Below are 10,102 nucleotides of genomic sequence, written 5' to 3'. Positions count from 1 at the left end.
CAGGCACTTGGAGGGCTCTCGAACCCCTTACTGAGTGTTAAGTAATCCCAGAGAACTGATCGCGGCTGTTTCTCAGCTCAGGTGCCTTAGAGAGTTTATGTAAAGGCCTTCCGGCTTTTTCCAGGTTGACAGCTGCAGACATTTGAGCCATAATACTTAAAAACCCAAATCAACCGAACCAAACCAAACATCTCATAGTAGGACTTTCTTTTTAAAAAGTGTTAACCAAACAAGAATTTTCTGCCTCTCTATGATTAATTGATGGATCTCTACCCAATTAACTATGGCAAACTTCAAATTTGCATTACGGCATTACTGCTGTCCTTTCAGAATCCAATGGCACTCCAAAAAAAAAAAAAACAAAAAAGCATTCAATGGCTCATTTCAGCTCCACCTAAATGTTCTTACAGCACAAACGTTTGTTTTTGGCTCAGGGCATATGCTTTCAGCTATCTCCCAAAGGCATTCTCCCTCCCAGTTTGTGGAAACCCAGCTTTGCCTCGTCTATTCAGGCCCCTTTACATTTGCATGTCTATCGGTGGTCTTTCACAGCCCAGTGGCCCCAACAAGTACTTTCCAAGGCGCGCATTGTTCTTCAGAAACCCCCCAAATCAGAGCTTCCAGCTTCCTTCTCGCGTTGCTGCGGATTCAAGTGTGGCTGAAACACCTGTTGTTTTTCATGGAATCCTAAAACCTTTGCTTTCTCCTTCTAGGAATTTTACTGTCCCTCCTTGCTGAGATGGTTCTTTGTGGGGAAAAGCTTGAATTTTCCTCTTGGTGAAGTCATTAGAAGCCACATCAAGTTCTGTATGGATACCATTTGATCTTTCTTATGGCTCTTTTCCACCTTCATCCAAAACAGACTGCAGACTGGATTGACACATGCACGAGGGAATGAAAAATATTTGCTTCTCTCTCTCTTTATAAATTTAAAATTTCCCAAAAGTTAGAGTCTGCATAAATATATTGTGATTATATTGCTAATACTGTGAAATCAACATTTCACATGAGATCATAAAACATCCCCATGTTCAGGGGAATGAATTGAAACCTACTTTAAATATATCCCCTAGTTTTGGTAGGTCCAAGGAGTCCACTTTTACAAGAGTTGGGCAAGACTTTGTCTGAATAAATATTTTTGTTCTGACTTGTGCAGTTTGGTGTTTGTGTGTGTATCTATATGTATACATGCATGCATTGCACATATATATTTACTCTAAATGTATGTATATATACGTTTGGACATAAACACATTCGAAGTTACTTATATGCTTTGAAAACTAAATAATAACAATATCTTTCATTTGGTTCTTTAAAATCTGTTCTTAAGATCTGCTCAGGGGTCAACTCACCTGTAAATCTATGAAGCGCTGTTATGTACATTAATTTGATACTCACATCAGACCTGAGAGTAAGGCAACCTCGTGTTTTTATTTCTATGTTATGAATGGATTTTTATCTTTACCATTAATTACTTGCCTAAAGACATTCAACCACTTGGAAGTAGGTTCACAAGAACCTAGGCTTTGTGATTTCTGGTCTTTCCACTGTGCTGCCTGCCCCCCCCACCCCACCCCGTTCCCAGGTCCATGGCAACCTCCCCAAAGGCACAATCATTTTATACAGTCATATCTCACTTTTATTGAGTTAAAAGGTTAATAATAACAAACAGATGATTAATTAGAAATCAAGTCATAAAATTTAGTTAACTCGGGTAACCCCTTCTTAGATGTACAAATAGTTCGAAATCAGTTATACCCTCTGAGTTCAATGAAGCTATTGTGTGTGTTTTTAAATTTTATGGGTTGTTGTTTTTCAAGCAGTTTTGCTTCACGACCCAGGAAGTTTTATACACTGTGTTTTAGAAGGGGGCGAGTTTGTATTTGGGTTGGTTTCAGCAAATCATCTCTAGGTTTCCGTGTAAATGGTATAGAAAATATTGAGTCACCTAGAGAAATGGCACACACTGCCATTTTTTTGGACATTTTTGTGATTATAGACAGAGAGAGCTAAATGGAGAAGAGTCTAAGGAAGATTTTAAAAGCTTGACTAACCAAACGAATGTGACATGAAAGGCACCCAGGACTGAAGTTCCCAAGTCACCTGACATCTCTGCACTTGTTCGAACCTCAGCCTTATTTTATCGGGGTCCCCCTGGCCTTTTCCTTTTCTGCTGACTGGCTGAAGTCCCTGAATTTACCGCAGTAGGCAGTTACCACTCCCACAAATGTAATTTTTTCTTTCCTAGGCTTAGAGCGAGGCAGGGTGGGTAAAGGAAAGATGGGACTATCTAATTGCTGGGTGAGAGAATCAAAAAGTCTGCTGGAAAGACAATGTTCGAGAGAGAGAGAGAGAGAGAGAGAGAGAGAGAGAGAGAGAGAGAGAGAGAGAGGGGGGGGGGAGAGGAGATCGAGTAGCGGGGAGAGATCAGAGAGAGCGTTAGAGAGAGAAGAGATAGAGAGCGGAGAGGAAGGGGAGAGCTCAGATAAACGAGAGACGAGAGAGAAAGACCGCTGGCCTGCAAGCTCCTTGGAAAGGCTCTCAACTGTGGCAGGGGCGTGGAGATGGGATTAAACAGATGCTCATTCAGAGGGCTCTCTCTGCCGTTTTCTCTTGGGGGAGTGACCAGGAAGAGGGCAACAGAGAGATCAAGGAGACAGAGAGGAGGGAAGGAGAAAGGAAAAGAGAGAAGAAAAACCCAAGGAGCCCAGCAGGGCGGTCCTGGTTTCCAGGCAGGGGAGAGGTTTTAAACAGGTGTCATTCAGCTCAGGGCTATTCTGCCAGTTTTCTTGGGGGTGACAGGGGAGTTCACCGCTTTCCAAGCAGTTCGGCCTGGTTCATAAAGTGGGCGGGGGAGGGGGAGTGGCAGCAGGGAGGTTGGAGAAAAGGTGGGGGGAAGTGAGAGCCCTGACAGGCCTGTCCCAGAATTGAGAGAAAACAGACTGACCATTTCTCCCTCCCCCCACCCCACCCCAAGCAACTTCAGACCGTACTTTTGTGTGTTGGTGGGTTTTTTTTTTCAATCTTTTGCCTCCTTGGTCTTTGTGGTTTGGCATTTGCCTCAGTGCTGTAGCTATATGCCCAGGACGTCCGCAGAAGGTGGTCCTGTTAAATTATCCTGACCCTGCCTAGACCTTGGCTCCTCCAGAAATACTCTGCTTTTGGAATTGCCTTCAGTGCTGGGATGTATTTTTTCATATTGCCCTAAGGGTTGCTAATCTTCCTATACAAAGAGTAGGCTTGGTTTTTGGAAGAAGCCCCAAGTCAATTGGATTAAAATCTGAAAAAGGTAGAGAATGAAACTGGGGCTTATTGAAAATGAACTCCTTTGAAAATGTGAGGTTATTGGAAAGTAATACATATGATACTTTTGTATTCCTCTTACACATTTTTTTTTTTCTGGAAACATCCCAAAATAATTTTGCTGATTTTCAATGCATTTGGGGTAGCTCCTCAAAGCGACTGGTCACTTTGAAGGGCCAAGTTAGTTTCTAGAGGATGTGTTAGGAGAGAAAGGCCATTTTCTTCCCCTGTGGTCACAACCCCCATAATGGACTCTTCCTCAAGAGCAGGAGAGAGTCTCTCCTCAGAGCTTAGGAGGAAAAAAACACAAGTTACCTCTTGGATTCAATTCAGGTTGGTTGCCAGGGTGCCTTATTAGAGGATTTCTGCCACCTAAGTCAAGTGGAGAAAAGTACACTCTGTTCTGGTGGCGAGATTGGACGCAGGGAGAGCCGTCGGAAGGCCTGCTGGTTAATTATTGATTTATTTATTTGGCTGTTTTGCCCCTGACTTCCTGACTGAACTTAAGATCCCCCACTTTGTTTCTATTTTCTTATGTATAAAGTAGAAAACAGATTACTATTTTTTTTTTGCACGACCCAGCACTAGGATGGCTGTGAAATTCTTTGGGTTCCAAGAGGAAAAAGAGAAAGAAGCAGAAAACATAAGGAAAGATAAGGAGAGAGAACAATATAGAGAAAGGATGGAAGGGGAAAGGTAGAAGAAGCAGCAGAGGGGAAAAGAGAAGAAAGGAAGAGAGGAAGAAAGTAAAAATGAGGAGATGGGAGCAGAAAGAAAGAGCAAAAGAAAGAAGGGAGCTCACCAGGCAAGGGATGGGGGTAAGCCTGGGGCTATCTAACGCAAATCTGGGGAAAGAGACTGGGAGTTGATTTGAAAACCTTCAGGGTGGACCTGATTTCCCAGAAGTTCTGGGGACAGAAATTTCAATGCCTGGGGAACATCAGTGTGTGTTCTTTGGGGTGATGGTCCTGGGGCCAGAGGGAGGAGAAGGAAACTCTCTGTAGAAACAGAAAGTAATGGATTCCAGCTTGGGATTTGTTATGGGAACTCAAAGCATGGGGTAGGTAGGGCACAAATTCTCACTGGGCAGAATTCATAAGTGTCTGAGGAGGATGAAACCATGTATGTAAATGCTAAAATCCATTATATTTGTTACAGGAAATGTAAAAAAAAAAAAAAAAATCACTACCAGGCCAGAGTGTATGTGCCCACCCCGAGGTCCCCCATTCAAAACATGTTAGCCCAGCTCTGCTTGGGGATAATCGCGCTTTGGGAAGGGTCCCAAGGCTTCCAGGCTGACACCCCGTCTTTTAGCAGCCTCATATTCTAAACCCAAAATGGAGACAGGCAACTTCACACAAGGGATGGAGTATTTAAAGTTAGATTACTCTGGAAATCATCACACGTAGAGACTTCTCATCTTGGCCTCGGACCTGAGCCACAGACCTGCTTGGTCTTCGCAGTGAGGAGACCCCCGTTCCCCAGCAGGGGGGAGGTCTCCGCCCCGCCCCAGGAGCCCCAGCCTCAGGACTGTGTCTAGAAGTCCCAGCAGCCATACCCCCTCGAAAGATCAGCGGTTCTCAGAGCAGGTTTCTTTTACCTGACTTCTCAGAGCAGAGGATCTGAAGAACCCAAAAGGGGGGGTTCCCCCTGAGAAGGGTGCCACAGGCGTGCCCGGCCTTGGGCTGGACTGGTGGGCACCGAGCTGCACGCGCGCTCTCCACAAGAGCCGAGCTAAGGAAGAGGATCAGCAGGGACGCCGCCGGGCTGGGCTCAGGAACCGCTGCTAACAAGATGCAGACAGCTCCCCTGCCCCCACCTCCCCGCCCCGCGTGCCCCCGCTTCCCCAGCCCCTCTCCCCAACCCTCTCCCGCTGGTAACGCAGGGTGTAATCTCACTTCCAAACACAGAATTACAGAAAACGAGGGGGAAAAAGCCCCGAAAAGAATAATTAATTTCTGCTTCCTCATGCAAATCCTTTGGCCAGTCATTTAAGGTTCAGAGCAGGAGCAATTCAGTTCCTTGTGCAAATTCCAAGCTGAAGGCATTTAGAAAAGAAGAGAGAGAGAGAGGGGAGAGAAATTGAATGGATTTACTTTTCTAAGAACCAGAATTAACAAAGGTTCCATTTTCCACGGTTATGGGTCTGGCTAGACAGCCTTCACTGACAAGCTCTCCAAACACATGTGCTGGCCTGTTGAAAAGGCCTCAGTGTTGACTGACAGATAATTGAAGTGACAAATTGTTTCATTGTATTTGGCAGGGAGAGTGCTGTATTAGATAATTATGGGGAACAGAGGAGCTCTGGGGTCCAGGTCACAAGACATGCCTGACCCTATTTTCTGAAAACTCTGAATGGAGTTCTTGGTCTCGGAGGACCTGAGTGTGAGGCTGTCTCTTTTTTTGTGGCTGTTGAGATTTTTTCTTCCCCTTCTCCTCCCCCTCTGCCTCTACTCCCCCACCCCTCCCTCTTTTTTTCTGATCTAATGATTAAGAGCTAAAGAATATAGAGGCCTCCCGAGCTGAGGGAACAGGCCCCACTCCCATCCCCACCCCACCCCACCCCCACCCCAATTCCTTGCCTTTTAGGAAGACAACTCGTGGATTTCATCCACGGTAGCAAGTTTCCAAACTCTTCATCTTATTTGCTGCCCACGGTGGCCTGAGGCAGGCTGACTGTTCCTGGAGGGAAGGTGGCTGGGGTCAAAGAAGCCACTTTGAGGAGCTGGGGGGTGCATCCTGGCAGGACAAGAGCTTCTGCATGCAGCCTTGGAAGGTTGTCTATGTTGTCCACTCCTCCTAACCTTGGTTTTCCTGAGGGAACATTTTAGGCTGGAAGAGTCTCTAAAGATGAGTAGGTAGTAGAACCATCTTATTTTCCAGCTGAGGGGTTGAGCCCCAAGAGGTTCAGGACCACATAGTTTCTTAGGGGCAAAACAGGGTAGATCCTAGGGTGTTGAACTCCCTATCAAGTGTTCTTTTCCCCAAACCACGGTGTTGTCTGGAAGATAATTTGAAAGTGCATATGAATGTAAAATACAAATCCATTGTCCTCTTCTGCCTTCATGGCTCTCCCTTATTGCTATGTAATCCTACAAGAAACTGCAAGTAGCTTCACAACAAACAATATTTAGCCTCATGTTTGCACAACGGGCTTTCCCTTGTGTCACACAGGCCAGTAAGGGCCCTAGCTCATCCCCTCTGCTCCCCTCCCATTTCTGTCCCCCTGGGGCAGTGATTCTACCAGAGAAAGAGACCCTCGCCCTCAGAATTGAGATGTATGTCTCTTGATGGTGCAGCCGGGAGCCCAGAGCAGGCCAGAGAATCTGGGTAAATGGCCTCCTACTTACTCTTATGGGGGAAAGTGAAGGACTAGGCTTTCTGCTATGGGCACCGCTGCTATCAGCCTGTAATTGCTGGTGGGGGAGAGGGGGATGGGTGTCAGATTTGGGTGTGAGAATTTTCAGTATAAACCTCATTTTGTTGTCAACAGAGCTTTGAGTCTTCTGAAGAGTTACTTTCAAACAGAAAGATTTGAGAATTATGCAAACTCTCAAGATTCTTTTTTCTCAGCCAAAGTTTTAGTTTTTCCTCCTTCTTTTTCTCCTTTCTTTTGACTTGTCACACTTAAATATAAGCCCAGAGAAGAACTTCAGAAGATGGTTTGCTGTTTGGTTTCTAATTTTGCTCTCTAAAAAGAAAAGAGAAAACCATAGTTGGAACACCTGAAAATTTAATTTCTGGAGCATATGTGATTCAGCTGAGTCTTATGGATTTTCTCTATTTTAAAAACCCAGTAACTTAAAAATAAATAAATAAATAAAAAGCTATCCAGTGATTTTATGAGAGCTATTTTTTGGGTCAAAACCTACTGTGCTCAATTCAGGATTGGCTTTACAAAGAAAGTCATCAAATATCTTTTCTTTACCTATGGAAGATATGCTTCCTAATAGAGGGCATTAATTAGAGGGCTCATGAGTTTTAGGGGAAGGCAATAGAGGCAGTGTAGGGCCAGAGATGACTAAAATGGTTTCAGAATCTTGGAGCAAGAGAAGAACATGGTCCAATAATGAGGTCGAGGGTCTCCCATCTGGCTGACATCAATTCCCTCCTTCCCTGTACCGCACATAGCTCATTTCCCCAAGAGGTAGAGGCCAATACCTCTCCCCTTGAATCTGGGCTGGCCTTACTCACCTGCCTGAACAATAGAAGGCAGCAGAAGTGATGTTCAGGGACACCTAAGGCCAGGTCCTAGGGATCATTGCAGCTTCTGTCTGGGTGTCTGAGAATGCTGGCTTCCTGAGACACTCCCTCCTAGAACAGAGCCACTGTTCTGTGAGAAGCCCAAGCCATACGGAGAAGCCACATGAAGTCCTCTGATTGACAACCCCAGCTGATGTCCAGCTGACAGTCACCATCAACTAGCAACCAAGTGAGTGAACCATCTTGGATGTGATCTTGGAGCTGAGTCAAGCCTCTAGGTGACTCTAGACCTGGCCTTCATCTGATTAGAACGCCACAAGAAACCTTAAGTGAGAATTTCCCAGCTGACCCAGTCAACACATAGACATGTGAGAGGGAATCGTGGATTGTTTTAAGCCTCTAAATTTTGGAGTGGTTTGTTTCACAGAACAGTCAGTGAGGCTTTTGTCCCTAAAGCCCAGTCCCTGAGAAAGTGCTGAAGAGAGAAGGGGCTTGTCAGAAGAGGTAGGAGAAGTACAACCAATCTATTAACCATAGAGTAGCAAAGACCTAGGTGAAGGGGACATAGAAATGCTAGTGGGCGAAAGGACTTTCCCAGCAACTGATGTGGGATGTGTACCTGGGCTCCAAATGCTCTGAAGTACTAGGGAGAAGTCTTTATTTTTCTCTCCTTTTTACTAAACACATGTTTTTCCTCATGAAATAGATCTGAAGCATTCACCATGGAAGTGGCTCTCCGTGCCCCTATATTTTGGAATTGAGCATTAATAGACTTGCAAGGGAAGGAAGATAATTTGTGGAGTGGTCAGAGTGGGGTAAGTAAAGGCCAAGGATGCCTTAACGGAAGAGGGTTATGAGTAAAGTTTCACTCCCAGAAGCTGGAGAGGCTGCCACAAACCCAAAGTCATTAGGAAAACAAGCTGGAGAGCCTGTCATCTCTGTCCCGGGGCCTTGAAAGTACCTGGTGCAACCGCAGAGCAGGATGCAGGGACAAGCAAGAGCCAACACCACCAAAGATCCTTGTCATGGGCTTTCAGTCCCCCTTGTCCAGTAGGCTTATTACTTCCTGTTTCCTTCTCTCCACTCCTCCATCCCATTTCATCCTCCCACATGATTCAGTGATCTCGTTGCGGGTTAATGGTCTCATCTCTTTCTCTTGTACTAAATCCTCCTCTTGGAGCTGGGCTTTGAGAGTATCATTTGGACCCAAGTACAACTCTAGCTAATAGGTCCGCCCTCCAGAGCCTCGGCCCTGGTCTCTCTCGGCCAGCACAGGTCCTGGCCTCCATGTCTGAGGAAAGAGATTTCATACATTCCACCCACTGCTAACTGACTTCTTGAAAGAAGAACAGAGAACAGATGAATTTTCCTTGAGCAAACCCAAAATGAAAACTTCAGATATAATAGTTGCTCATATTGCTGGAGTATTTCTTTAAATCTCCACTAGAGCATTTAAGTGTGATTTAATTAAAACAAATAACCAGGGGAAGAAGTTGGTGTTCTGCCGGGCTCAGGGGCTGAAGACTGGGTCTGGATGATCCCTGGCTCCTTCCTACCTACCCCCCTGCCTGCCTTTTCCAGCTTCCCCTGACAGGCTGAGGGTGCAGGGCTGGGTGAAGGAGTACTCCTGGCTACTGTGGCAGCTACGGCCGTGCTAAGAGTGGGTACAGGGCCTGCGAAGAAAAAAATGAGCGGCTCGCTGAAATTCTGAGAAAAAAAAGTAGCTGCTATAAAATCTCTTCCCACTGAAACAGGCCATGAAGTAAAAATCAAAATAAATTACTAACTGAAACAGATTCACAGCTTGATTCCATAACTGGATTTCCAGGTAAAACCGTGGAGAAACTGAAGATTTTATCCAAAGAGAGTGCTTTGGAAGCACTATATGTGCTATATGAAGCTGTTTTCATTCTTTGTCTTTTTTTTTTTTTTTGTCGTTTATTGGATAATTAAACTGGGGTGATGTAAGTAAGTGTGAGTTTGGAATTTATTCCTACTTAATGACTTGGAGTACCAATTGGATAAAAATCAGCATCAAAACATTCTTATTTTTCAAATACTGTGGCATTTTCCATTGAAGATTACCGACATTTACTTATTTTGTAAATCACATTAGATAATTGAGTGCTCTATGGATACTATTTCTTAATAACTCATTTTTAGCCCCTGTTTTCAGGGGTATTGAGATGGCTTGAAGTCAGTCTGGCCCTAAGAATTTTTCTCTATTGCTTGTTTAATCATCAAATTACATAGCAATATAATATTCTATTGTTAACATAAATGTAGGTTTGTGTTCCATGTAAAGAAATTTAGGGGGGCAGTAGCAAAATGCCTGGAGAGCCTGATGCTGAGCTCTTGAAGGGGTGAACAAATTTGTGATAGGGTGGTAAATGTATTATCCTGAATGATCATTGGTTGTCAACTTGTACGCCCCTTCCTCCTTTATTCCATTAAAATTATGGACCAATTTCTTTTTATCTATGGTCTTCATAATTTTTGATGATACAGATCCTTTCCCTGTTCTGCCCAAAGACTTCATTCTTTTAAAGTTTGTCATTTTGGCATATTTCTAGTAGGGCCCGATACAAGTATGTAC

General features: G+C 44.6%; 1 pseudogene; it reads left to right on the top strand.

Moving 5' to 3' along the window:
- The first annotated feature begins 5,658 nt into the window (after positions 1-5,658).
- LOC119516426 lies at positions 5,659-9,469 on the top strand (annotated as a pseudogene).
- The last annotated feature ends 633 nt before the right edge of the window (positions 9,470-10,102 follow it).

This window comes from Choloepus didactylus, chromosome 20 (assembly GCF_015220235.1).
Source record: "Choloepus didactylus isolate mChoDid1 chromosome 20, mChoDid1.pri, whole genome shotgun sequence".
NCBI classification, from domain to species: Eukaryota; Metazoa; Chordata; class Mammalia; order Pilosa; family Megalonychidae; genus Choloepus; species Choloepus didactylus.
The sequence above is the reverse complement of the archived record's forward strand: the minus strand, read 5'-3'. Positions and strand labels throughout refer to the sequence as shown.